Raw genomic sequence first — 26614 nt, 5'->3', positions numbered from 1 at the left:
AATTTCCTTTCTAGGCCTTGTCATTGAGTAAAAAGAGAAAAAAATCTCTCCTGGGAATTCATAACCACTCACACTATATGTGGAGGTCAAAAACAGGGAGTAGTGAATTTAATTTAAGGTATTCCCAAGTTAATCATGTACCCAAAGTATAGGCAAAAAGAAATGTAAATATTCTTTGGAGTGCTCAGTTTGAAGCTTCAAGGAATTTCCAAAGATACAGTTTCAAGAAATGTAAACATTTTGTTATTTTAAACCCAGTTGCTATATTTAAATAGCAAATGAGATGTGGTTAAAGAAAGAATCAGTGACCTGGAAGATGAATCTGAAAAGAGAATTAGTAAACTGGACGATAAATGTAAAGAAATTATCCAGAATGCTCGAGAAGATATAAAGAGATGTTAAGAGATATTGAGACATAAATAACTTTATAATGGTATTTATAATATTGTTAGTAGTTATAACTAGCACATCCTTAATTAAAATTTCTGAAGAAGAGATAGAAAAAATGGAGGAGAGGCAATATTGGAAAACATAATAGATTAAGATCATTCCAGAATTGCCCGAAGATATTAAATTCTGAGATCCAGAAAGTCCTATTTAAAAGGCAATATAATCCAATTAGGACATATAAAAGTAGAGCACATTTACATTCATCACAAGGAAATCAGAAAAAAAGAAAAGAAAAAGAAAAGAAAAAAATATCAGGAAAGCAGCAATTAGGCTGATCCAGGCTGACTTTTTTTTTAAAGCAACAATGAATATCAAAGAGAGTACAATGAAATCCTTAATATGTGAAGAGAAAGTAACTCCTAATCTAGAATTACATATTCAATGAAACAATTTCTTAAGAACAATGACAACCGATGACACTTAAAGAAATTCTAAAGTATAACATTTGCTACTTGAATATAGCCGGATTGCACAATGAGAAGAAAAAGTGATTCAAACTGATGGTGTTACTAACTTAGATGTCATTGTACTTCTATCGCAGAGGTTGAAGGGCTGGTGTTGCTATTTTCTAAAGTGATATTTGAGCACAGACTTGAAGGACATGAGGGAGTGAACCATAAAGATCATTTCGAGCATGGAAGACAGCATATACATAAGGTCTGGGGTCAGTGTGGGGAGTATGCTTAGTGTGTTCAAGGAGCAACAATGACATCTTTCCTGGGACAGACAAAGCCACCAGCAGAGTGGTAGGAGATGAAATCAGAGTCATTAAACAACCACATTGTGAAGAGCCTTTTTAGATCATTGTAAGGACTTTGGTATTGTTCTGAGTGATTGAGGAAGTCATTGGAAGATTTTGAACTGAGAAGTTACTTGATCTGACCAGGTGGATGAAATGTTTAGAAATGATTTAGGTTCAAAACCCCCAAAATTATTCTTCCATGGACTAATGTAATCTTGTACTTATGAGACTTTGTACTGATCTAGTTTGTTATAAGAATAGAATTTAAGAGGGAGTAGATAACACACATGTCTTTTAGGGTAGATTCTCTTCCCTATTTATAATCTCCATCTAACAGGCTTTTAAAAGGAACTGGATTACAGAATATTTAAGGTCACACTTAAATAATGATGCTTCCAAGAATTATACCATTCTATGCCCAACAGCTTCTCCTTGTCTCTGTCAGGACTAGTTAATTAGCTAAGAAGGGGTCTGTGTGTACCACTAAAAACTGACCAGTTAAATTCTTTTTTTATAATAGTGACTTTGGATTTACATTATGTTCTAGATACTCTGGATTTGCTCCTCCAGATCCACTCTCTATGTCTCTCCATACTGCTTTGTATCTCTGGCTTCCATTTGGGTCCTCTTAATGGGAAACACTAGAGATGTGACTTAGGGAGAGAGGTTGAGTAGTATCTTCTATGGGCTCCTTCCCTGCCATGTGGTGAGCTGTCCATGGCCCTTTTCTCCAGTGAAGTGCCCAGCTCTTTTCTAAAACCCTTTTCTTACAGCTACGAGCCCTTTCCTGGTGCTAGGTAACCATTCTGTCTCCTTGATCTTGAAAGCCTAGTAGTGGTAAAGTCTCCCTGTTCTTGTTATCCCTGGGATGCTTTACCATCCCTCATTGGTTTCCCTTAACTTTGTCCCACCTCTGTCAATAATTCCTTCATAAAATTCTCCTTAATGACTCTGTTAAGGTGCCATTTGTTTTCTGTCCACACTCAGACTGACACACAGAGTAAGTTCAATCAGTTATATTTACCAACTTGGGCTTTCTTTTTATAAGCTTTACTTTTTTTAATTTTATGATGTCATATTTGAAAGTTTTACGTTTCTCATATTAAAAAATAACTAAATATGGACTCAACAATGATTTATTCAGTATAATACAATTCAATACAATGAGCTAAATGCAATGCCCTATGTACTAAAGAGGCAAATAAGAGAAGGATCTTAGGCAACTTTAGAGATTGGTAAAGACTCCACTGAGAAGGTCAGTAGGACTTGGCCCCTCACTACTCCTTTCAACTCAGGAACTGTGGGTCTCACTGCATAACAGCCTCAAGATAACCAGGGTTAGCTGCTCCCACAGTGTCAGTCCAAACTTTCTTCAGGGCTCCCTTGCTTCAGCAGAGCTAATGGCATCTGCCTGCAACTGTGTGGGCATGCACACACACGCACACACACTTACACTCAGAGAAGTTTGGCTGTAAGGATTATGTACGTGCTGTTAAAACAATTTGTTTACATGAAACGACTAATTTTAAAGCATACTGAATTGAAAGTTTTAAAAAACTGTTGAAACAGGGAAATGGTCAATAGATAAGCAGCATTGTTTGAATTTGCTCTTTAACAAGTCCTGATGATGCTTTCTATAAAAGTCTTGCTACCAATATGATGAATGGAGATCTATCATAATGTATTATTATTACAATGAGTTCTGCCAGATTTCTATGAAATCATGACTTATGAATAGCTTTGACATCTAGAAATGGAAACTTTCAGGATATAGAAGCATCCTTCATAAAAAAAATAGAATACTCATTAGCCAGTCTGATTTTATGCAAATCAATTTTGTTGGTTTCATGTAGCCTCAGCACTCCCCCTAGTTCACTGGGGACTGAGGTGTTCTGGACAAAGCGCTTTCTGTACTAGACTCTTCTGCACCAGAATAGTCCTGCGCAAACTTGGATGAGTTGGTTTTCTAGCTCTGTCTCTTCATGCAAATCGATAGAGGATATCTGTTGTAGGATGAGTTGTGTCCTGACCAAAATGCACATGCTGAATTCTGAACCCACAACAGCTCAAAATGTCACTATATTTGGAGACATAGTCTTTAAAGAACTAATTAAGTTAAAATGAGGTTATTGGAGTAGTCCCTAATCCACTATGACTGGTATCCTTATAAAAAAAAAGAGAGAGAGAGAGAGAGATTGGGACACAGATCACTGAGGGACCCATGCGAAGACACAGGGAGAAGACAGTTGTCTACAAGCCAAGGAAAGAAACTTTGGAAAGTATTAACAAAGCTGACACCTTGTTCTTGGACTCATAGCCTACAGAATGATGAGAAAAATTAATTACCACTCAGCCTGTGATATTTTATTATGGCAGCCCTAACAAACTACTATACTCCTTAATAGCTATTCTTGGTTTTAGTTTAGTGCATTTCAGCTGGTGATTAGGGTCTAACCTCCTCTTAAGCTTCTCTTCTCTTCACTCCCCTCAACACTTGTCACACAGGAAGATTTGTTCCCACCCTCCAATCCCTTCACCTAAACTGTGACCTCCACACATCCCACTTCTCTTTTCTTCTGGTACCTTGCCCCCTTCATTGATCCTCTTTTTCTTATTAACTCTACTAACTCACTAAACTATCTTTCAACCCTTCCAAACTTCCTTTAACCCTGGCACTCCATAAATGTTAGTCAAATAAACGAAGAATCACACTAATTTCTCTTTCTTTCCTTCTTCTCGCTCCAAAATCTGTGAGATTCTTTTGCATTTACTGCCTTCTCCTCTCCATTTCCCACTCACTTTTCACCCCCTACAGTCTGGTTCTTGGCTCTCATCATTATAATGAAACGATTCCATAAAGTAACCTAAGACCACAGCCACTGCTATTAGCACCTTTTTGAGAATAAACTTTCCTTTTCTTTCAAACAGAGTGAGCAGGGTGAGCAGAATACAGACTGGTTTCTTTCCTTAGCTACACAACCATCTCATATAGCCATGCTCGGAATTTCATAATTTCCAAATTCAGTTATCTTATCTCATCCTCACTTTTCAGAACTGACTTCAGTATTTGACACTATTGAGCACTCTGATCCTGGAAGCTCTCTCTTCTCTGGTTTTCCAGGCCTGTCTTCCTGCTTTTGATGGCACCTTAGGCATCCTTAAGCATCTCCTTCCCCCACCCCTCCCAGGGGTGCTCCTGTGCTCCCTGGCATGTATGTGAGCTAGCTGTCGCGCGCGCTCTCTCTCTCTGTGTCTCTGTCTCTCTCTGTCTCTCTCTGTCTCTGTCTCTCTCTCTCTCTCTCTCTCTCTCTCTCTCTCTCTCACACACACACACACACACACACACACACACATACACACACACTCATCAATCCCAGAAATAATTAGTCCTCAAATTTCTGTCTTTGGTCTTCTCTTCCAACTCTCTTTGGTCACTAACATTTTAGAAATACTCTCATGACAACCACCACATCTCTGCAGTTCTCTCTTGACTTAGGGCCCCAATTCTATGTCTCTCTGAGTCAGGCTTGAATTTCCATTTGAGCATTAGTCACTTTCACATGGAGATTTCACTGGGTGTATCATACTTAACATATCTAAAACTGAATGTCTCCTATTCCCATAGATTCTTTCCAGGTGTGATGTTACTATTCCAATCACCCAGACTAAAAAAACTCAGGGCTGACTCTCCCTCTCCCTCTCACTTGAACTGCACATATAATCTGTAAACATGTCCTATTGGTCCTGTCTTCTAAAAATCTCTTAAATTCTTCTCCTTTTCGTTTCATTCGATAAATAGTTTAGTGTAGAGGTTAAGATCATGGGTGCTGGAGGCAAATCAACTGGATTCAAATCCAGGCTCCCCTGCCACATACTAGTTATGGAAACTTAGAACAGTTTTATTTGACTTCTCATCTGTAAAAATAGGAATAATAACAACCTATCTTATATGATTGTTTGAGAATTAAATAAGTTAATGTGTGTGTAGCAATTCTTAATTATTTGCTTACTCAACCTGGTTCCTCTTTCTAAACACCCAGCCAAACTGCATGTCCTGGGTCCCTTACAGCTAAGTGGGGCCATGGAATGTGAGCAGAAGTATTGTGTCACTTTCAATTAAAGGTGGTTAGGGGCGCCTGGGTGGCTCAGTCGGTTGGGCATCCGACTTCGGCTCAGGTCATGATCTCGCGGTTTGTGAGTTCGAGCCCCACATCGGGCTCTGGGCTGACAGCTCAGAGCCTGGAGCCTGTTTCGGATTCTGTGTCTCCCTCTCTCTCTGACCCTCCCCTGCTCATGCTCTGTCTCTCTCTGTCTCAAAAATAAATAAATGTTAAAAAAAAATTAAAAAATAAATAAATAAATAAATAAATAAAGGTGGTTAAAGACCTACATTTCCTATGCTCTCTCTTCTGTTTTTGAGGCAACATTGGAAGCAACACGTAACAGTGGTGAAGTCAGATGATGGGAAAGTTCTGAATCTCTGGAGAAGAGCTGCCCAGGTGAGACACCCAACCACAAGCTTCTTGCAGTGAATTTTGTGTGGAAGAGAAGTAAACTTTAAAACTTTTATTGTGTTAAGTCACTGAAATTTAGGGTTTTTTTTTTTAATAGCTGATAGTATTATTTATTCCAAACATCATACAAGTACACTGGAAACAATATCACAAATACTAAGTACTCAATAAATGATAGAGATTACTATTTCTACTACCACTATATTAGCTTGAGTCCAAATCATCTTTCACTTAGATTATAAAAAGATCACATAAAATGTCAGCTCTTTCTGGCCTGAGTAGTTCACTTATTTAGGACATACTTTGCTATAAAAGTCTTTTTTTTTGAAGGCTTTGTTTTGCCCAGTTATATGGTTGGTAAATTCCAGACGGATTATTGTCTGGAAGCAGCAAAAGATTATTATTTTGTGATCTCTATAAAGAGGACAACAATAGATATTCCATTCCTTCTTTACTGCCTCAAGGACAAATGTAAGTGTTGCCAGGAGTTTCAGACCTTCACAAATTGCAACTTCTTTCCCTCCACCTGCATCTCAGCCCCCTGCATGTAGATGTCACGTTGACTTAAATTCAAATCCTGGCTGTCCCACATCCTCTCCTTCTTCCTGAGTCTCCCCATGTATAGGATATGCTTTTATGGCCAATTCTTTGGTGAAACAATATGTACTTCCCCTGTTTCCATCAGGCCCTTAGTTTACCTTTTTTAAGAATAGTCTTTTTGAACATTTCTTTATTATGTATGGAACATATTTTAAGTGCTCTGAATGTGCTTTAGAGAGTTGATAGACAAAAAACGTCAGCAGATCGGTGTCTGGGAACAAATCTAGATTTTTTTAATATTAATTATTACAATACGCAATTCTCTTTTAGGAAGTGAGAGTCTTTTTTTTTACAAACTGTGTTTTAAATTCAGACTTCATGCCTTTAAATCTCACCCTCTCCCCAATCTGTTTTTTTTTTTTCATCAATTCACCATCATATCTTTTTTTCATATTTTTTAATTTAAAAACATTATTTGAGAGAGAGACAGAGAGAGAGAGAGAGAGAGAGAGAGAGTACAAGCTTGGGAGAGGGGTAGAAGGAGAGAGAGAAGGAGAAAGAAAGAATCCCAGTCCAGCACAGGGCTCAATCCCATGAACCATGAGATCATGACCTCAGCCAAAATCAAGAGTTAGACGTTCAACCGACTGAGCCACCCAGGCACCCCCACCATCATATCTTATCCACTATTCCAACATCCACTAAATGCTACCTTCTTCATCAAGTTTTTCCTCTGAAAAAAAATAGTATTAATAATAACAGCCAACATAAATATGAATTTTCTGAGCATCCAGCATGCATCTCATTTGACCCTTACAATACCAGCATGAGGTGGGTATAATTATCATCCTGTCTTACAGGTGAGGAAAAGGAGGCTTAGAACACTGATGTTCCTTTTCCAGGGTCACACAGCTACTCAGGGCAGCACAAGAGTGAATGATTTTCTGGGAAGGACACAACCAAGCACGGCTTCACATTTGAATGTAGCACCTGACTCCACAGCCCAAGAGTATAATAGCACCAGGCAATACTGCGAGCATCGTGGTATTTCTCCCTACCTACGCCTGTGTACTTGACACACCTCCATGAAAACATTCACCATACTCGTCTTATACTATCATTTCAAGCACTCCTTTGCGAACTCTTTGAAGGCAGTTATGGCAGTACATAAATACCCATTGCAACAGATAGAAAAGTTGCTAGTGTCTGTAAGACCAGTGACATTCCTCTTTTAATATTGTAATTTTTAAATTTTATTACTTTTTTAGAATTATGGCACTTTTTTTTTTTAAGTCAACTCTATGACCCAGCTTGGGGCTTCAACTCACGACTCAGAGATCAAGAGTCACACGCTCTGCCAACTGAGTCAGTCAGGCCCCCCAGTGACAGTCTTCTTTTAAATGTATTGCTGTCTCTATTTCAGTGTGTCTTCATTGCCAAGAGAATAAAATTCTGGGTTCCTTATGTAATCTAAAGAGGAAGATGATTTTGTTTGTCCTCTCAGGTTGGTTTTGCTCTTAGTGAAATAATCCATTGTACAAATTACTTTTGTCCTGGCTGTTCCAAACGGGGTCATTCCCCCTTGCTTCACTTTATGAGTAGAGATTGTATCTTCTTTTTGTTTTGTAACCACTTATATAGGGGAATGAGTGTCCCTTCAATAAGACTTGCTAACTGTGCAGGCACAGGACAGAACATGGCAGGCACTTTAATGGTGGTGAAATGAAATACTCCACTATCAGTAGAGAGAGATATTGCAAGGGTGACTGTAAGCCCACTGTATGTCAACAGTGCAAGTATTTATGCCTTTTAAACCTATAAGAAAATTAATTTCAGGTCTTTTTTCTTAGGATAAATGCTTACATTTGCACAGGATTTACATTCTTAATCTCCCCCTTTGTCTCTAGAACTTTGTGAGGTAGAATGTTATATTTTAATGTAATATATATGTTATTGCTGTGTTTATACATCTTAGTCTGCTAACGTGGGCAGCTATAACAAAATACCACAAACTGGATGGCTTATAAACAACAAAAATATATTTCTCACACATGGGGACACTAAAAGTCCTAGAACAGAGTGCCAGCATGGTCTGGTGAGGACTTTCTTCCAGGTTGCAGACTTTTCATTGTATTCACACATGGCAGAAGGGGGGAGCTAGGTCTCTGTAGTGTCTCTGTCTTTTTATCAACAACATCCACAAGAATTTAATAATTTCTTCAGTTGTGATATATTTTTTAATATCCCTGAATGAATTGAAGGATAGGAAGTGGGGAGTCTAGCTTTTGTGGTGCTAAAGCTGTGTATTTGCTTTAGGAATCGGTTTATGGATGCCAAAGCATCTGCTCTGGCACAACTTGTTCTGCAAGTCATTATAATAGCTTTCAAATAATTTGTTGATTTTTTTTTTTGGCTGGGGTGTGTCTTGTCTGACTGACACAGCTGTCACTGGTCAATTGATGGCCTTTTTGTGTCTCTGTTGACATGGAGGAGCATGTGTACTCCTCAATGACTTCCCCATCAAAGCGATAGTCACTGGATGATGTACAGTCTCAATAGGTGGAAAAATTGTCCATGCTGTTAAGTTATTTCTGGGCTGTTCACCAGGATATTAAAGGATCTGACAAAGGATACGAATCAACAGCCAGATGAAGAGATACAGAGGCCAAGGAATGGGGAAAGGGAAAGAGCTCCATGCCCTCTCCAGGCACGCCATTCTTCTCCCACCAACCTGGAGCCCCTGGAGTCCCTTGGAAGGGCACTCATCTAATCATGAGAACTATTCGCCTCCCCAAGGCCCCACCTCCTAATACCATTACTTTGGGGATTAGGATTTCAACATAAGAACATTCAAACTTTTGGACTATAGCAATACGACACATAAATGTAAAACATTATATAAAGCTCTTTTTTTTTTTTCTTTTTTTTTTTTTTTTAATTTTTTTTTCAACATTTTTTATTTATTTTTGGGACAGAGAGAGACAGAGCATGAACGGGGGAGGGGCAGAGAGAGAGGGAGACACAGAATCGGAAACAGGCTCCAGGCTCCGAGCCATCAGCCCAGAGCCTGACGCGGGGCTCGAACTCACGGACCGCGAGATCGTGACCTGGCTGAAGTCGGACGCTTAACCGACTGCGCCACCCAGGCGCCCCTATATAAAGCTCTTATACGGCACTATTTATAATATAAGCCATAAATGTTATGCTTGCTGTACAGGTGGAGAAACTGAAGTTCATGCAAACTATTACTTGGCAAAAGTTGTATAGATAATTCAAGGCAAGCCGAGGACTCCACCTCAAGTCTGATTTCAAGTCTAGTGAAACCTTTCCATTTCATCTTGGCTCCCATAACCCAGAGCTGTGATTTGGATGTTTCTAAGCATGTTGAGGTAGCTTCCTGACCTGAAGAAAGTTATACCCTTTATAGAAATACAATTAATACCTGTTGTATCACCAAGGTGGGTCTTAAGAGCTTGCAAGACTCAGACATACAGATCTGCATTTGTGAATTCCCTTCACACACTGTATAATTTCTCATTGCCAGTGCACACACTATACAGACCTCAACTTCAAAATTCTCTGGACACCAACATTTCCAATACTCAGCTTCATGAGAAGGGAAATTCATGTGATTTCAAAGACTTAATGACAAACACAGTACAACTTGCTCTTGCCAACAATTTTTATGTGTGAAATTCCACATTTAGGCATTTTTTCTTTGTAGCCTAACAATGGCAAATGCCCTCTGACACCTTAGGGTAGATGAATTTGTAAGAAACATTCCTTAAAGCAAGTATGTACAGGATGTAAAGAAAGTGTTGAGAAACAAAGCAGGGATATAGGAAGATTAACCGTTGAGCCAAAAAAGAGCAAACTGGGAGATTTACAGTTTTGCTTACTGTAACGCACTGATTTGTGTCCCCCTAAAAGATAATGTTGAAGTCCTAACCCCAGGTACTTATGAACACAACCTTATTTGGGCATAGGGTCTTTACTAGTGTAATCAAGTTAAGATGAAGTCATATTGGATTGGGGTGAGCTCTAAATTCGATGACTGGTGTCTGGATAAGAGAAAGGAGAAAAAGATTTGGATATAAAGACACAGAGGAGACACAGAGAAGAAGGCCATGTGAAGACAGAGATAGATATGGGGGTGATGCCGCTAAAAGCCAAGGAATGCTAAGGATTGTGGGAGGCTCCGGAAGCTAGCAAGAGGCAAAGAAAGATTCTTCCCTAGAGCCTGCAAAGGGAGCATGTCAATAACTTGATCTCTGACTTCTGGCCTCCAGAACTGTAAGAGAATAATTTTCCATTATTTTAAACTACCCAGTTTGTGGTAATTTGTTACAGCAGCCTCAGGAAACTAATATACCTGCTTAACACCTCATCCTCTATTTCCAGTGTATTCTGTGACAAAATTTCGAATTTGATCTTTGATTTAATCCTTTTCAATTAAATAATGCTCTTTAATTTTTGTTCTGATACACCATCCTGGCTGTCCCCTTCTTTTCTTGCCCCCTTGGCTCTGCTCTTCTAACAAGCCTGCCTATACATTCTTTTATCAATGGGCTACCCTCCTCCTCCCCCACAGCGCACACCCCTACACCAAGAGTGTGAATGCTCCTATCTGCCCCCTACAAGAAAACTACTCCCCTAACACTTTATTGTTTTCATGAGGTTTGCACTCTTTTTACTCGTGTTAGTGGCAAAAATCATTTTACATTACACTAAATATCAACCTACTAAAATATAATATTGGCACAATTTCTAATAATGTCTTAAAAATAATAACATGGAGTTTCTTAAAAGTCATTGTCTTTAGTCTTTACAAATTCCCCGGATTCCAGTTGTTCAAACAACCTGTGGGAGCTAAATGAAATCGCTTGAAGGTAGATTGTTGGATGATCCCAGAGTCACTGTACAGACTCACCCCAAAGTCAATCACAGGGATCTCTACTCCTTTGCCAAACACTCTACCGAGAACATTCTTATAGCCTTGGGGAGGGAAGGGAGGGAGGAAAGGGGGCTGGGAGTGGGCGTGAAAACAATGGCCAACTTGCAAGGGCAATCAAATGCTCTAGCAACACTGCCTGGTGATTGCGTGATTACTAAGGTTTTAAAGTTAAATTTACGCAGTTGTCACTAGCTCAGTGGTGACTCCCCAGCCCTTGCCTAGCCCAGTGCATGGCTCGTAAAATCCAAAAGCTAGCGAATGGTGGTCACAGCGGGGCCTAAGGGTTCTAGTAGTGGTCCCTCCAGAAAAAAAGAGAACAACTCCCTTCCCCCGGGGAACAATATTTCGTGATGAGCTGTGAACCAAAACTATTGCTACCACCATCGCTATAATTCTATCCACGGTAATTATCATAAAGGCCTGAGGACACCCTGCAGATGAAAGTTCTGAATAACTGTCATGACCAGGAGATTGAAGACCTCACCAAAAACCAGGTGTTCAGAATCCACTGGACGGAAGTCAGTTATGACATCGCAATCCCAGTTCACTCTGTGAAGCGATTTCAGGGGATATGAGACAACTCAAAAGGAATACATAGATGGGATTTATTTTTATACACAGCGTGCTTGGCTCCAGGCCGCCCCATCATCCCCTCCAGATGCTTGGGCCTGTCCTTAGGGGCTCTGGACCGCCAGGCTCCAACGGCCTCGCAGCGGCCGCCGCCGCCTCCGCGCCGCCTGCTTCCCGGGACAATTCGGCCCCGCAGTCTCTTCCAGGGGGCGTCCCGGTCGGCTGTAGTCCTCGGGGCTTCGGGAGCGCCCGCCCAGGAGCGGGAGCCCCGCAGGGCACCCTGGCGTCCGGGCTGCCGAACGCGCGCCCCTAGTCTTGCGCCCCGTAGCGGCCCCGAGGGGCGGGAGCCGAGCTGGGCGGCGAGGCCGGGCCGGGGGCGCACGGCGCCCCCAGAAGTGCGGGCTTCCCCCACCCCCGGAGGCGACCCCACCTCCCGCCCCCGCTGCGTGCGCGCGGGTGTCCGTCTGTCTGTCTTCTCTCTCGACGTCAGTGGGAATTTCCAGCCAGGAAGTGAGAGAGTGAGCGAGAGAGAAAGAGAGAGAAGTGCACCAGCGAGCCGGGGCAGGAAGAGGAGGTTTCGCCACCGGAGCGGCCCGGCGACGCGCTGACAGCTTCCCCTGCCCTTCCCGTCGATCGGGCCTCTCGCCGCCGCCGCCGCCGCCGCCCTCGGCCTGCGCCCCGCCGCCGGCCCCGCTCCGAGAGCCCCTGCGCAGCCCAGGCCGGAGCCGCCGCGGCCGGGAAGGCGGCACCGCCGCGGCCCGGCCACCGCGCGCCCTGCGCTTGCCTCCGCCCGCGCTGCGGACATGGCGCGGCGCTGACTGTGGCCCGGCCCGGCGAGACCGCGCGCCCGCTCGCCCGGACCCGACCCGCCCCGCACGGGACCCGCTCCGGCCCCGGCCGGCCGCCGCCTTTTCCTTCCCCAGCCCGCAGGCCCTCGCCTCCCGGGAGGGGAGCCCACAGGCGCAGGGAGGCCGAGCGCGGACTCGCCACCAGGGTAAGCCGAACTCGGGCAAGTGGGGGCCACGCCGGGGACGTGTGGCCCGAGTCCCGCCACCTACCCGCCCCGCACCCCCTAGACCTGCTCAGACTTCCTCATTCCTGCGCTAACCGCTGGGCTAGACCGGACGCAGGACCAGGTTGACAGGAGTTGAGAGGCACATGGGATTGGCGACAGGGGCGAAAGGCACATCTGGACTTCGCAGGGGCCGGCTGGCCAGAGGGCCGCGGCTGCCCGGGCCGCCCTGTCTCCCCGCGTCCCAGCGCCGGGCGGGAACGGGAAGCAGGGGGGAACTCTTGCAAACTTTTTTAAAATCATCACCCCCACCCCTACCCCCTCCTTGGCGGGTGGCTTGGGGGTTGAGGTGCGCTTTGGAGAGGGGAAGGTGGTTGGTGCAGTGCTGAACCAGATTTCACCTAAGGGCGGTCCATGAAATGAAAGCAGAAGTGTATGTCAGTCCTCTTGACTGGGAAAGCCCTCCCCAGCACCCCCCCCCCCCAATTGAATAAAACAGCCTTATTCCTTCATCCCCTACTTCAAAAAGAAGCCTCTGCTTCACACGCACACCCCAACCAGGACATAATATATTCACCTACTATAGAATCTGTACCTTACTTTTCAAAAAATAAGGAGGCCCTGGTACTGACCCTACAGGGCCTGGCGTCTGAGAAAAGAAATTACCTACTTAGAGCACTTTTTAGACACCGATTATGTAAAACACTTGGACATCGGCACCGGAGCACCGGGTGTCGTGCATGACCTCCAAAACAAGAATGATGATATAAACAAAGCCTATCCTAAACACAAGTTTTCCTATAGTCTTTACAAATAGATACCAATGGAGATGTTTGCCCTGATTTATTGGTCTGTAGTGAAACCTAAATGGGACTTGATGACACAGTATTTGATTATCAAGATTTAAGACATTTTCATGGACTTTGTTAAGTAGGGTGTTTCAGCACTGCAGCTTATTAAATAACTATATTTAACTTAAAGATATTGTTATAAAGCCCATAATCTGAGAAAATGACTATAGTATTACTAAAACATTTAATAACTCTGGCATACAAATGTTCTGTCAACTGGTGATCTTTGGTAAACCCTGAAGCTTGGGATTAAGATGTTCAGTGCTTATTTTTTTATAGCAAAGCATCTCAATTGAATATTCTTGAGTAATTTAAATTGCATAGTGTTTGTTAAAACTAAAAGGGAATCTTGATTAAAATAAAGTTCTTAGCTGAAGTATGTTGTTTTCCTAATTTTAATATTATGCTTTCTAGAGGTGAATCCTTTTACTGTTTGATGCAGTAAAGAAATTATGTAAATAATTTGAAGCAAAGTATTTTTTGAGCTTATGAACTTGGGAAGACAGGAAATACAAAGATTTGTTTCCTGTAGCATTTTACATTTATCGTGTAATTAAATTGCTAAGGGGAGCTAAACATGTATCATAAACGGAAACATGAAATCTCCTGAAACTATTCATCCATATTAATATACCTGCAACTCCTCAATGCCCTCTGGAGCTTGTTTAGATAAAATGTCTTCCTGGGCCACAGCCTACTGGACAAATGTGAACACAAAGAAAGGCTCATTATGTGTAGATTTAATGCTGGCACTGAAATACTGCTTGCTGTGAATAGTAAATCACTTCTAATGTGTTTGAAAGACTTTTTAAAGGAAATGCTATAATCCAATTAGGGCTTGGTGGGTTTGAAAATTAGGGTTTGAAAATCTGTTGTCTTTGTTTTCAAATTTCAGTTTGATCTAATGTTCAGCAGTTGTCATTCAGATGGGCTGAATAAACACCCTGTTTTTCAAATCGAGTTAGTAAATACTGGAGTATGTATACAAAAATAGTCCTTCCCCTTTGTAAGCACTGCTTTGATCTTTGTACTTCCTTCTTACTTCTGCCTCTTAAGCCCATCTGTGATGACTGAGTTGCCGATAGTAAACGCTCAGTCTGAAATACGCAGAATTTTAGGTTTAGTGATCATATTTCTCGTATTTCTCTTGTCATGTTCCTTGGAACAAACTGAGGCTGGTTTAAGAAACTGGTATTTAGGCAGGTTGTTTTTACTACTGCTTTCAAACTTTCAGATAATTGATGAAATTACTGCCTTGACTTTCAGGGATGGCTCGTTGTGGTAGATAGAAGATCTAGATAAGAAATCACAGGCTGCTGGAATCTTGGACTATCATTCAATCAGCAAGATCTTATTTTTTACCTAATTTATGAGAGGTATTCCCCCTGTTCAGAAGAGGTGAAAGTTCTGGCTTCTGGGGGGAAGTGGTTACTTCATAACCTTCAATTAGTTTGAACTTGGGAGAAGTCAGAACAGTATTGATGTTTTAAAATAATAAGTTTGAAAAATATGAGTTTTGTATGGATTTTTGATAAAGTAGTCAAAATATCATCTTTTTCTTCATCAGAACTTCTTCGTAGATGTGCTGTTCTGAGCATAGAGATAACTGCAGTATAAAGTGTATCTGGAAATGCAGAATAGTTTAACCAACAGAATAAGCATTCACATTACGCTCTTCAAGACTTCAGATTGAACAGGAGTCACATTAGCAGGAATGGATGGGTTAGAATCAATGGCTATACAAAATTTCTCATAAATTTTCTTTTAGTACGGAGATTGATTGGTTTTCTGTTTATAGTATGAATCATCTATGGTGGCGTGATTGTTCTACGTTGTAAGAACAGAAGAAGGAAGAGAAGGAAAAAAAGAAATTTAGTGTTAGAGGACATTTTGAAACGTTCTCCTCTACGTCTACATTTATGTCTGGTCAGAGCTAATTGACAACTGCTTCTTGGAGACCAGTAGACCACACTGAAGCAATTTATGCTGCTTCCTGAGAATTGATTCTCATTCGCACTCTTGCACCTCCCACAAATAACTGAACTCACCTGTAGTTGTCTCAGAGGTGAGCAGGTAAACTATCAGAAGCATATGCACCCGTATGAATTGACCCTGTCACTCCTTAGAACCCCAACGAGTTGACCCTGTCACTCCTTAGAACCGCAATGAGTTGACCATGTCACTCCTTAGGAGACCTTGAGGATTTTTAAGAACTAGAGGCATTCAGCCTTAGGAAAGAATGTTTGGACTTGTGGCACCGTTCTACAGGTTAGTTTGGCTCCTTGACCTTTGTTTTAAACAATAAAGATTAATATTTGAAACCACATAGTTTGGTAGAGTTAATAGAGTAACATAACTGAGACTCCTGTCTTTGTAATATTTCATTAATGAGTATCTAGTGCCTCAGTCTTAAATAAATAAAAAAAAAATAGCATTCTTTCCATGATGATAAACTTGCTTTATACTTTTGGTCTCTGCTGTATTAAGAGAGGGTGTTCCTGGGTGCAAATTAATGTCCTGTCTTTCATATTTCAGCTGAGGCTGATAGACCTTCCCTTGAAAATCAGCTAATTGTTTAGAAAATAACTTGTGAAATAGTATTTGATTGCTTCACTACAAATAATTTAAAGCCTAACAGTTTTACACAAAAGTAATAAAAGATGTGATTTGTTCAAGATTATAGAATCCTCAAGAGTAAAGTATGAATGAAAATATTTGTTTAGAGTATTATTCATAAAAATATCATTGTATTTTAAATCTTAAAAAGAAATCAATTATTCTCCTCATTTTTCTGTAAGAACTAATAGATTTAATTATTAGTAGTACAAGTTTCATCTCCTTTAATTTGTTGCCTATTTTTGCAATTAGAATAACGAAATGGATAGTTTAATTCCCCATTACAGACTGGCTTATTACTTTTTATTTATAGTTCACCATTAGGTCAAAAATCTTATAACCAGGTTTTATTCTGGCCCATACTTTCAATAGATATTAATAAGTTCAAACTATTTATAGACTCCATTTCTTTAAATGGTGAAAAGAGATTCTGACTGGTGGAGCTTTAAAGAAGAAAGTAAGATTCTGTATGGCTTATTAAGAGGCTAATTATTTTTTTAAAAAGAATCTAAAGGAAAAAATAATAGGCAGGAAAAGAGCTATCTGAAAGAATCAAAATCCTATAGTTCCAGCTGAAAAGAAAACATATCTAATTTATACTGACAAAGGCCTATCCGGCATTCAGCATTGTGCTTGTTGGCACATAGTAGGTAATCCATAACAATTTTTTAGTGAATGAATGACATAAGTTTTATTTTGTTTTGTTCAAAAGTAGGGCAACTGTTTTCTGCAAGGAACAAAAATTGCACTATTTTGCCTTATCTTCTGGGAAGAAAGAACCCCAAAACTAATTCTTGCTTCCTAAATACTATATTCTTATCTAAGGAGCACTTGAAATTTACTAGAACAAATAATTTGTTAAAAAGTATCCAGTGCCTTCCAAAAGGAAAGCATTTCATTCTGAAAGATGAGTCTATGAACTGGGGGAAAAATGGCTTTTAGTTTCCAAATTTTAAAGGCACTTCTGAAACAAGGTAATAAAGTAATTGAAATGATAAAAGATGCTTATGCATGTAAAAAATGTAACTTTTTGGCTACTCTAGAATTTCTCTGAGCTCCACTGAAACTGTAATTTCAATATTAGTATCTCCAAAAAAAGAAACAATGCTATACACACTGCTTTGTAATCCAGAGATTGTTAAGGCCTATTGAAATTAATCAATTAAAAAGTAAAAAAATGTGTTAAGCTATCCAGAATTAAATACTTACCGCATATAAAAAATTGGGGGTGGGGAAAGTTACTAGCTGGAAAACCTTAAGGATGAGGAGGCAGTTAGCAAGGTTTACTGTATTTTCCACTTTAATACTTGAATGATTTTGCAACACTGTAAAACCCAGGACCTCATTGTGTCAGGGTTTTGTTGATTATTTTTCTCTTGTAGCATTTTCAGAAAACTGTCCTTGAAACTCTAAATCTAATCAGGTATTCTGTATGAGACAGTATTTATGAAACGTACCCTCCAGACTAGGAAAGGGCACAAGGCCAACACTTCACAGTCCTGGTGTCCTGACCCCAGGGAGAGTTAGAACCATTTTATTGGAAATTGCTGATTTAAGTCCACTCTGCTTTGCTGCCCACTTAACTCTGGTTTTGACACTGACCTCTCTTTGAACACTTACAAACATACATTCAGGCTTCAAAAATTAATTTTAAAAATTATTTACAAATATATGTGTAATCAGTCATTTTTATTGTTGCCAACAAACTAAGGAAGGAAGAAACTGAATGTTTACTTATATAACAAGTGCACTGTAAAGCTGTCATTGTTGAACAAAGTACTCACAGTCTGGGTGCCTGGGTGGCTCAGTTGGTTAAGCGTCTGACTCTTGGCTTCGGCTTAGGTCATGATCTCACAGTTTGTGATTTCAAGCCCTGCATTTGGCTCTGTGCTGGCAGCGCAGAGCCTGCTTGGAATTCTCTCTCTCCTCTCTCTCTCTCTCTCTCTCTCTCTCTCTCTCTCTGCCCCTCCCCCACTCACGCTGTCTCTGTCTCTCTCAAAATGAATACATACTTTAAAGAAACAAAAGTACTCACAGTGAATAGCAGCAGAGTTTGTTAGTTTAAATAATAAAATAATCCAAGTACTTTTCCTGTAGCTTCCCTGCGAGAAGTCTCTGTGGGAGGGATGAATTCTACTGTGTTGCATTATATAATCGTCTCAGTCTACATCTTCTGGGCATGAAGAGAAGCATAAACAAAAACACAAAACTATAATACTGTCCTCTATTAGTCAAAAATCTGTGGACAATTCATACACTCTATACTGGAAAATAAAGCTATGGATTTTTTGTAGGTTTGAGGCTCTTGATGTATGAGTAGTATTTGTAGGTGAGATTTTCTTGTTTATAAAAAATACAAAACCTGCATAAAGATAAGCACGCCTCTATAGAAAGCGTTTAGCATTTAAAAAAATTCGATTGCTATAATAAATGGCAGTCGTTTATAAAAATTATTTGTTACTCATTATTGTTTATCATGTGATTTGGACTGAACATATTACACTGTCTTTCAATGTCGGGACATACCTTTCCCTCCAGAAGTCAGCTTTTATCTCCAGAAATCAATTCTAACATATATCAAGCATGAAAGAAGAAAAATTAAAAGTGATGACAGAGTCCATAGTCAGTCTACCAATTTATTGGTTCTGTGCCCACGCCTGCAATTCAAAGAGTGCAAATAAATTACTTAATTGTCTTAGAAAATATGCCTTCCAAGATAAGAATTTTAGGAATGATGAGAATGACTCTTTTTTTAACATTAACATGAATTCCTGACTCATGTTTTATTGATACTGGAAGAGTTTCTTTGTCTAGCAGTTCTTAACTTAGGTATAGGTTTATTTTTTAGGATTTAACCATTTATTCATGTTTGATCATTAAGACTTGATTTATAAACTTCAGTGTTTTGTTTTTTGGTTTTTTTTAAACAGGGACTAAGAATGGTAGTGAGGTTGAAGGAAAAGAATCCCTTACAATTTATAGCATCTTGTATAATGCTGTCTAAATAATACAAGCACCTTTATGACTTATAAAGTTAAAATAGGAGGCGCCTGGGTAGCTCAGTTGGTTAAGCGTCCAACTCTTGATTTTGGCTCAGGTCACCATCTCACAGTTTGTGAGATCGAGCCCTGCCTCCGGCTCTGCCCTGTCAGCACAGAGCCTGCTTAGGATTCTCTCTCTCCTCCCTCCCTCTCTTCCTTTCTCTCTGCCCCCTCCCTCCTCATTTTCTAAATACATTTTCAAAATACATTTTCTAAAATAATGTTAAAATAAAGGTGATGTGGAAGGATAGGAGTATGAATGGTTTTTTATACAGAGGAAATTTAAGGTAGAAAGGAGCATGAAGAAAGTAAAGAATAAAAATTAAATTAAACTTAATGTTTTTAATTCTCTTGGATATTGAGGAAAGTACTTAAGGGAATGCAAAAAAATACTGGTCTATATAAAATTAAAATTTAATATAAAATCTAGACAGTAGAAAGATTACTTTTAAAAATGTATTCACAATGCTAATTTCAAGCCAACCAGGAAGACTGGGAAAATACTTTTTGTTGGAGATAGATTAGCAGGAGCCAAAAACATAGCCAATCTCATACCATAACCATTTATTTTACCTATTTATTATGCTGTTAATACATAGTAAGGGATGTAAGTTAAATACTTAACGTGTGTGTGTGTGTTTAACCTGTGAGTCTTAGAAATTTGGTCAAAATGAAGAATAATGAAAGCATAAGTAATGTTTAGCAGGAAAGTCCTCTATAAAATTAGGTCCTGAATTTTATTTGTGACTTGAATATGAACAGGATAAATTCTGTGTATCAGGAGGGGAGGGTCATAATGAAAAGAGAGAGAGATTGAAAAGAACTTTTCAATAGGCATTTCACTGTGGATTATCCTATTTTTGATTAATTGAAAACAATGGTTATTTCCCCCTTATTCTGAAAAAAATTTTAGAAGTCAGTTGTGATTAAGCAAACCTCAGTACACCTGGGAAATTAAAGTCAAAAGCATGGTATTTAGCAATTAAATGTATTTCCTTGCTTTCGTGCCATAACATAGCATTCGTTTAATAAAATATCTTTATGGTTTCTTCCATGTGTTTACCGAATTTCCCATTTTAGACACCGAACCAAATTTAAACACACCTTAGAACATTTAATATTTCCTGATTATTTTAAAACAGTACCTTAGGAGTCACTGACCCTGATGTTCTTTTTTATGATGGACAGGGAAAGTATCCCATTTCTCTTAGAAAGTCTACTATAATAGCCAAATAGGAATTAGTCCAGGTTGTTGAGAGTAGTTCAGTCCTGTGTTGAAATAGATGGATGATTTGGGGAGCAGTTGTGCTATAATTACTAAATACTTGTTAAACTGAAGGAATCCAGTCATTCAAGGAAACCATAGAAACAATAATTTTATTGCCGAGTCTCTTAAGTATATTCACATAGATACCCCCATCAGTATCCCAGTATCAAATCTATCGTCATCCTCATCCACCAAATTGCTACCTTTCCCCCACATTAAGCAATGCACTTGTTAGCCCGCTATGGCCCATTCAGTAGGTTCCCATGCCAGAAATCTAGGAACCTATTCTATATGCATACTTATCTCTTCCAATCACCAAGTTCTATTAATTCAGCCTCCTGCTCACCTCCAGAATCCATCCTTTCCTTATTGAATTTCTAGCTTTCATTTTTACGTTGCCTCCTGATTGTCTCCTTCTGTTCCATCTTTCATTCCAACATAAAGGTCAGCTTTCTAAAGTGCAAGTCTGATGATGTCACAATCTTTATGTTTCTGAAATGAATCTCTGTTGTCTTCACAAGCTGATTCCTGCACAGCTCACCTCCCACCCTTGCTCCTCACCTATCCTCTATTTCTCAAATCATCCACATCAATTTTCAGTTCCCTATCCACTGTGTTTTCGCACTTTGATTGTCTCTGCCTGCACCCTCCCTGTGTGAGGAGCGCCCTTCCCTTCCTGGCCAACTAATCAACCTTCAGGCATGGTTCAGTCTTCGCCAATTTTCTCTCTATCCTCTATCCATTTTCTCTGATCTTCGCATAATAATGTGCTCTCAGTCCATGTTCTGACTTCTTATGTTTTCTAGACGGAAAATATCTTGAGGGCAGGGATTTTATGTTACTTTGCATGTACATAATAAGTTTGCTAAATGAGTAAGTAAATAACTAGACAGAATGTCAGCAGATACTGACTAGGTAGCTGTTGATTAAGCTGTGTGGCTCTGGGCAAATTAATTAATTTTTCTGTGTTTCATTTTCTCTCTGTGAAAAAATGAGAGGGTTAGGCTAAATGACCATCTACTTCTAAAATTATTTGTTTCTTTGATATAATAGTATTATTCGGAAGACTTCAGATTTTCTTGCCTTATTGAGATAGGTCAACTTAAGGAAAATACATGTGAGAAAGTACAAAGACAATTTTTTCTTTTTTTTAACTTAGAGAGAGGGAGCATGCACGAGCAGGGGAGGGGCAGAGGAAAGAGAGAGAATCTCAAGCAGGTTCCACGCTCAGCATGGAGACCAACATGAGGCTCAATCTCATGACCCTGGGATCACGACCTGAGCCGAAATCAAGAATCATATGCCCAACTGACTGAGCCACCCAGGTGCCCCTATTATTGATTGTCATTATGGTAATATGAGGAACTGTTTATTTTTGGATTATGAGTTATCATATGTGGTCTTAGTCTAGTTTCTTTTTGACATCAGGTGCTTCTGGGGTTACCTCTTTTCATTATAAATTAATGTCTGCTATGAACTTACATTCATATTTCTCCAAAGAAATTGAAGGCAATCTTGATACAGAAATTGAATATAAAATTCAGTATTTTAATTCTGAATGGGTTCAAGTTCTCACTGATTATAACTTTATTTGCAGGAGGGAAAAAGGGGAGTGGTAGTAATGTAAGCTCAATCCTCATCTGTCAGAACAAGAACATAATGTCTAAAATCAATAAATTAAGGAAAAAGGTATAAACATAGTATTTGGAGATATGAAAAGAACCCCAGGAAAACCAAAAAGAGAAAGTTAAGAATGTAAAAAAGCCAGTCGTTCTGAAAAGTGGGATTGGAGAAGAGGAGATGTGGGGTAGGGGAATCTGCTTTTTTTATATAAGCTTTTCTGCCCTTACATAGTTGGATTTCTTTTTTAACCATTAATTCATTTGAATATATGTTGGGTCCTTTCCATATGCTAAGTTCTAGGTACTAGGAATACTGAACAAGACAGAAGTCCATAATTTCATGGAGCTTAGATCATGTATTTTCAGTTTAAAACATTTTCTCTTACATCATCCTTTTTAACATTGGAGAATCACATGACTAAAAGATTGCATTAATCATAAGAGTACAGCTTTAATGATTTACTTCAAAGTGAATACATTTAACTTAGGTGGTGCTCTAGAAAGAACGTTACCAGCATCCCAAAAGCCCTATTTCTGCCCCTTCATGGTCAGGACACCTACCCTTCACTCTCATTTGAAAGGTTTCAATTAATGACTTTTACATTATATGCATGTTGATTCCATGAGTCCATGTATGAATTCATCCACATACAATTGAGAATTGACTGAATGAATTCATTACTCCAAGGTGCTAACAATAAGCTTCACACAAGTAAGAACTGTGGTACAGTTAAAAGCCCTAACTAAGGTCAGTTCATTTCAGACTGTAATCACTAAACAAAATATGTTAGTAAATATATAAACCAAATCACATTTCATATTAATATGTCATTTATGAGTTTGAGTGAATATTTTGTTTATTGCCCAACAGTCAAGGTCACTGACAAAGAGATGTGGGAGAAAGGAGTATTCACATCAGACCTTATCAGACATGGAGGAGAGTGTAGTTCACTTTTTTCTTCCTGCTCACTTTATACATTGGCATCTGCATAAACTGAAGGATTTATCTGTGTGAGTGGTCAGTGTGGAAACGGCTTCATAACTAGATTCCAGGACTGAAAGGTCCCTGTATAAGGCCTGATTTTGATGCTTGCAGATCACATTTGTGTGTGGGTAATTGGAAGGTCATTGTTGTGCTCATTGCTTCAAGGAAACCCTTTTCTCCCTCCAGGGCAATTGTCACCTCATCCAGAGAACCAAGTGTTGCTGGTTCACATAATTAGTCCTTTTCATTTAAAACATAAAAGATGCACTTTTATCAGCATTTGGGGATAAATAAAAATGAAGTCCAAACTGAAGTTGTCATATTCAAATTTAAGAGAACTTGATCAGTTTCTCTATATCTGGTCAAAATATTAATCTCTAATTCATAATTCTTGAGGTCTATTTCCTTTTCAACCTGAAAGTACAAATACTCCAAAATGGCACATAAGACGAAGATCAGACATGAAATTAAAATTTGGTTGCACTCCATTTTTTAAATTAAGACTTAATTTTTTTAGAGAAGTTTAAGGTTCACAGCAAAATTGAGGGTAAGGTACAAGGGATTTCCCATATACCCTTGCTCCTATACAAGCAGTCTCCCCATTATCAATATCTCCTTTCAGAGTGGTACATTTGTTACAAGGGATGAACCTACATTGACACATTGCAAGCACCCAAAGTCCATAGTTTATATATGGTTCATTCTTGGTGTTGCGTGTTCTGTGGGTTTGGGCAAATGTATAATGACATGTATCCATCATTATGGTTTCGTACAAGAGTATTTTCACTGCCCTAAAAATCCCCTATGTTCCACCTATCCATCCCTCATCCCCTTCCCCCACCATCATCCTCTATTTTTAGAAAAGAAATCTGTAATAAGTCAAATCCTTTTCTGATGCCACCTGAAGGAAAGACCTCACACTTTGAGTAAATGTATTGAATTGGTTTTTATATGGAAATGGAAGGCAGCAGTAGCTCATGAGTGACTTCAGTTATAACATGTAAGGTTTTATCTAATATACTGTAATCTTTAGAGAAGTTCTCTAGCTATACAAATTTACATTCACCATATTTATCCTACTATGCTATTAATAAAAAGCAATTTTACTTAGAATGGAATCTGACATTTAATATATATGAACTCAATTATGATTAGAAAATGTCTAAAACATCTTTTTGATCCTATAAATTTCAGTCATCTAGATTAAGAAAACAAGCATAGGCAAAGATTTGATACTTATGGAACACATTGGAATGCATTCTGATCTTTCTAAGAAAATCCCTGTCCTCCATGGTTACGGAAGACATGATAGAGCAAGAATTTAGATGCTTCTCTCACAGAGTGAAAGAGATTATATTTACTATGGTTTATTGATTCTAAGAGGTACTTTTCTCCCCCACAGTTTAGCATCTTGACTTAATTATATGTATTTGAGGATTTTCTAGATATCTTTCTGTCATTGGTTTCTAATTGAATTTTATTATGTTTAGATAACCTATCTGTATGCTTTCACTTCTTTACAATTTATTGAGTCTTGTTTTACGGTCCAGCATATGGTCTGTCTTTGTGACTGTTTCATGTACACTTGAAAAGAATGTGTCTTCCACACTCATTGGTGGAGTGTTCTCAGTTCTAATGCATAGAACTAAGTGCTTTTCAAAATCAAAGCATTCAGTTTTATTAATGATGTTGTTCTAAATTTTCTGTATCTTTACTGACGTTCTGTTGATTTGGTTTCATCATTTACTGAGAGAGGAGTGTTACAGATCTTTACTATAATTATAGATATTTCTGTTTCTTCCTTTAGTTCTGCCACTTTTTGCTTCTTGTATTTTGAAACTCTGTTAATATGTGCATACACATTAAGATCATTATTTCTCTGTCATGAATTAACCCTTTTATTCTTAAGAAATGTTTCTCTTTACCCCTGGTAATATTTCTTCTCTTGAGGGCTACTGTATGTGATATTTTAGTATACCCTGATTTTTTATGTTTAGTATTTCCATGGTATAACTGGCATAACTTTCCATCCTGATACTTTTAAACTATTTGAGTCTTTTATATTAAAGTGTAATTCCTATGAAACGCATAAGCTTGGGTCTTGCTTTTTTTGTCCAGTGTGACTTATCTTTACTTTCTTTTGGTTCATTTAGTTCATTTCCATTTAATGTTATTATTGTTGGCAACAATAATAATTATTGGTTGGTAGATGGCAACTACCAAGCTGCCATCTTGGTAGTTATTAACTGTTTGTGCCATCTGCTCTTTCTTCATTTTTTCCTCTTTTCTGGCCATCTTTGAATAAGTTTAGTTTTTACTTGTTTATTTATTTTTAAGTAGGCTTCACACCCAGCATGGAGCCCAATGTGGGGCTTGAACTTATGACCCTGAGATCAACACCTGAGCTGAGATCAAGAGTTGGACGCTCAACTGAATGAGTCTCCCAGGCACCCCAGTCAAGTTTAGTTTTTAAATTCCATTTCATCTCCTTCATTGGCTATACTTTAAACTGGTTACCTTAGGGATTACAATATGCATCCTTGAATCTACCATAAAGTAATGCAATAACATTCCTTACATATAATTTCTTACATATAGTGTGAGAACTTGACAATGGTATACTTCCATTTGTCCTTTTCCCTTCCTCTGTGCTATTTTTGTTGTGCATTTTACTTCTGCATATGCTGTAAACCCCAAAATATGTTGTATTTTTTTAATAGCATATGAAAAAAAGCCTTATACTTACACACATTTTCATCATCTTTGGCATTTTTCATTCTTTCATGTAGATACAAGTTTCTGTCTGGTATCATTTTCCTTCAGCATGAAAAACTTTCTTTAACATGCAGCAGGCCTACTGATCATGCAATTCTCTCAGCTGTTGTTTATTTGAAAAATGTCAATTTCACCTTAATTTTTAAAGGGTATGTTTGCTGAGTATAGAACTGTACACTAAACTTTGTCTTTCAGCACTTCCATCATTTTTGATGAGAAGTCAGCCATCATGCTTATCATTATTCTCCCTTGTCCTTGGATGCTTTTAGTATTGTTTTCTTTAGCATTACTTTAGCATACAATAAAAATATCTTTATTTTATTTTAGAGAGAGAGAGCATATGAGCAAAGTAAAGGGGCAGAGGGAGAAAAATAGAATCTTAGGCAGACTCCACGCTCAGCGTGGAGCCTGATTCAGGGCTGGATCCCACGACCCTGGGATCATGACCTGAGCTGAAATCAAGAGTTGGACGTGCAACCAACTGAGCCACCCAGAAGCCCCATCTTTTGTATTAAGTTTTTTTTTTTTTTTTATCAGTTTGGTTGTGATATGACTAAGCATGTTTTTATTTGTGTTTATCCAACATGGGGATCTTTGAGATTCTTGGATCTATGGGTTGATTTTTTTTTTTTTTTTAATCATATTTGTGAGGGCTACTGGGTGGATCAGTCGCTT

General features: G+C 39.0%; 1 protein-coding gene across 2 annotated transcripts in view; it reads left to right on the top strand.

The window, feature by feature from the left end:
- Window positions 1-12655: 12655 nt before the first annotated feature.
- NFKB1 (nuclear factor kappa B subunit 1) overlaps window positions 12656-26614 on the top strand; it is a 118318-nt gene continuing 104359 nt past the window's right edge. For both annotated transcript variants that reach the window (XM_019415962.2, XM_019415954.2), the window contains exon 1: window positions 12656-12764. The gene's annotated coding sequence lies outside the window, so the exon portion shown is untranslated. The remainder of the gene's footprint in view (window positions 12765-26614) is intronic.

The sequence above is a fragment of the Panthera pardus genome, unplaced genomic scaffold (genome assembly GCF_024362965.1).
Source record: "Panthera pardus isolate Hobbes unplaced genomic scaffold, ASM2436296v1 HiC_scaffold_13, whole genome shotgun sequence".
NCBI classification, from domain to species: Eukaryota; Metazoa; Chordata; class Mammalia; order Carnivora; family Felidae; genus Panthera; species Panthera pardus.
Note: the sequence above shows the minus strand (reverse complement) of the source record. Positions and strands in the feature narration are given on the sequence as shown.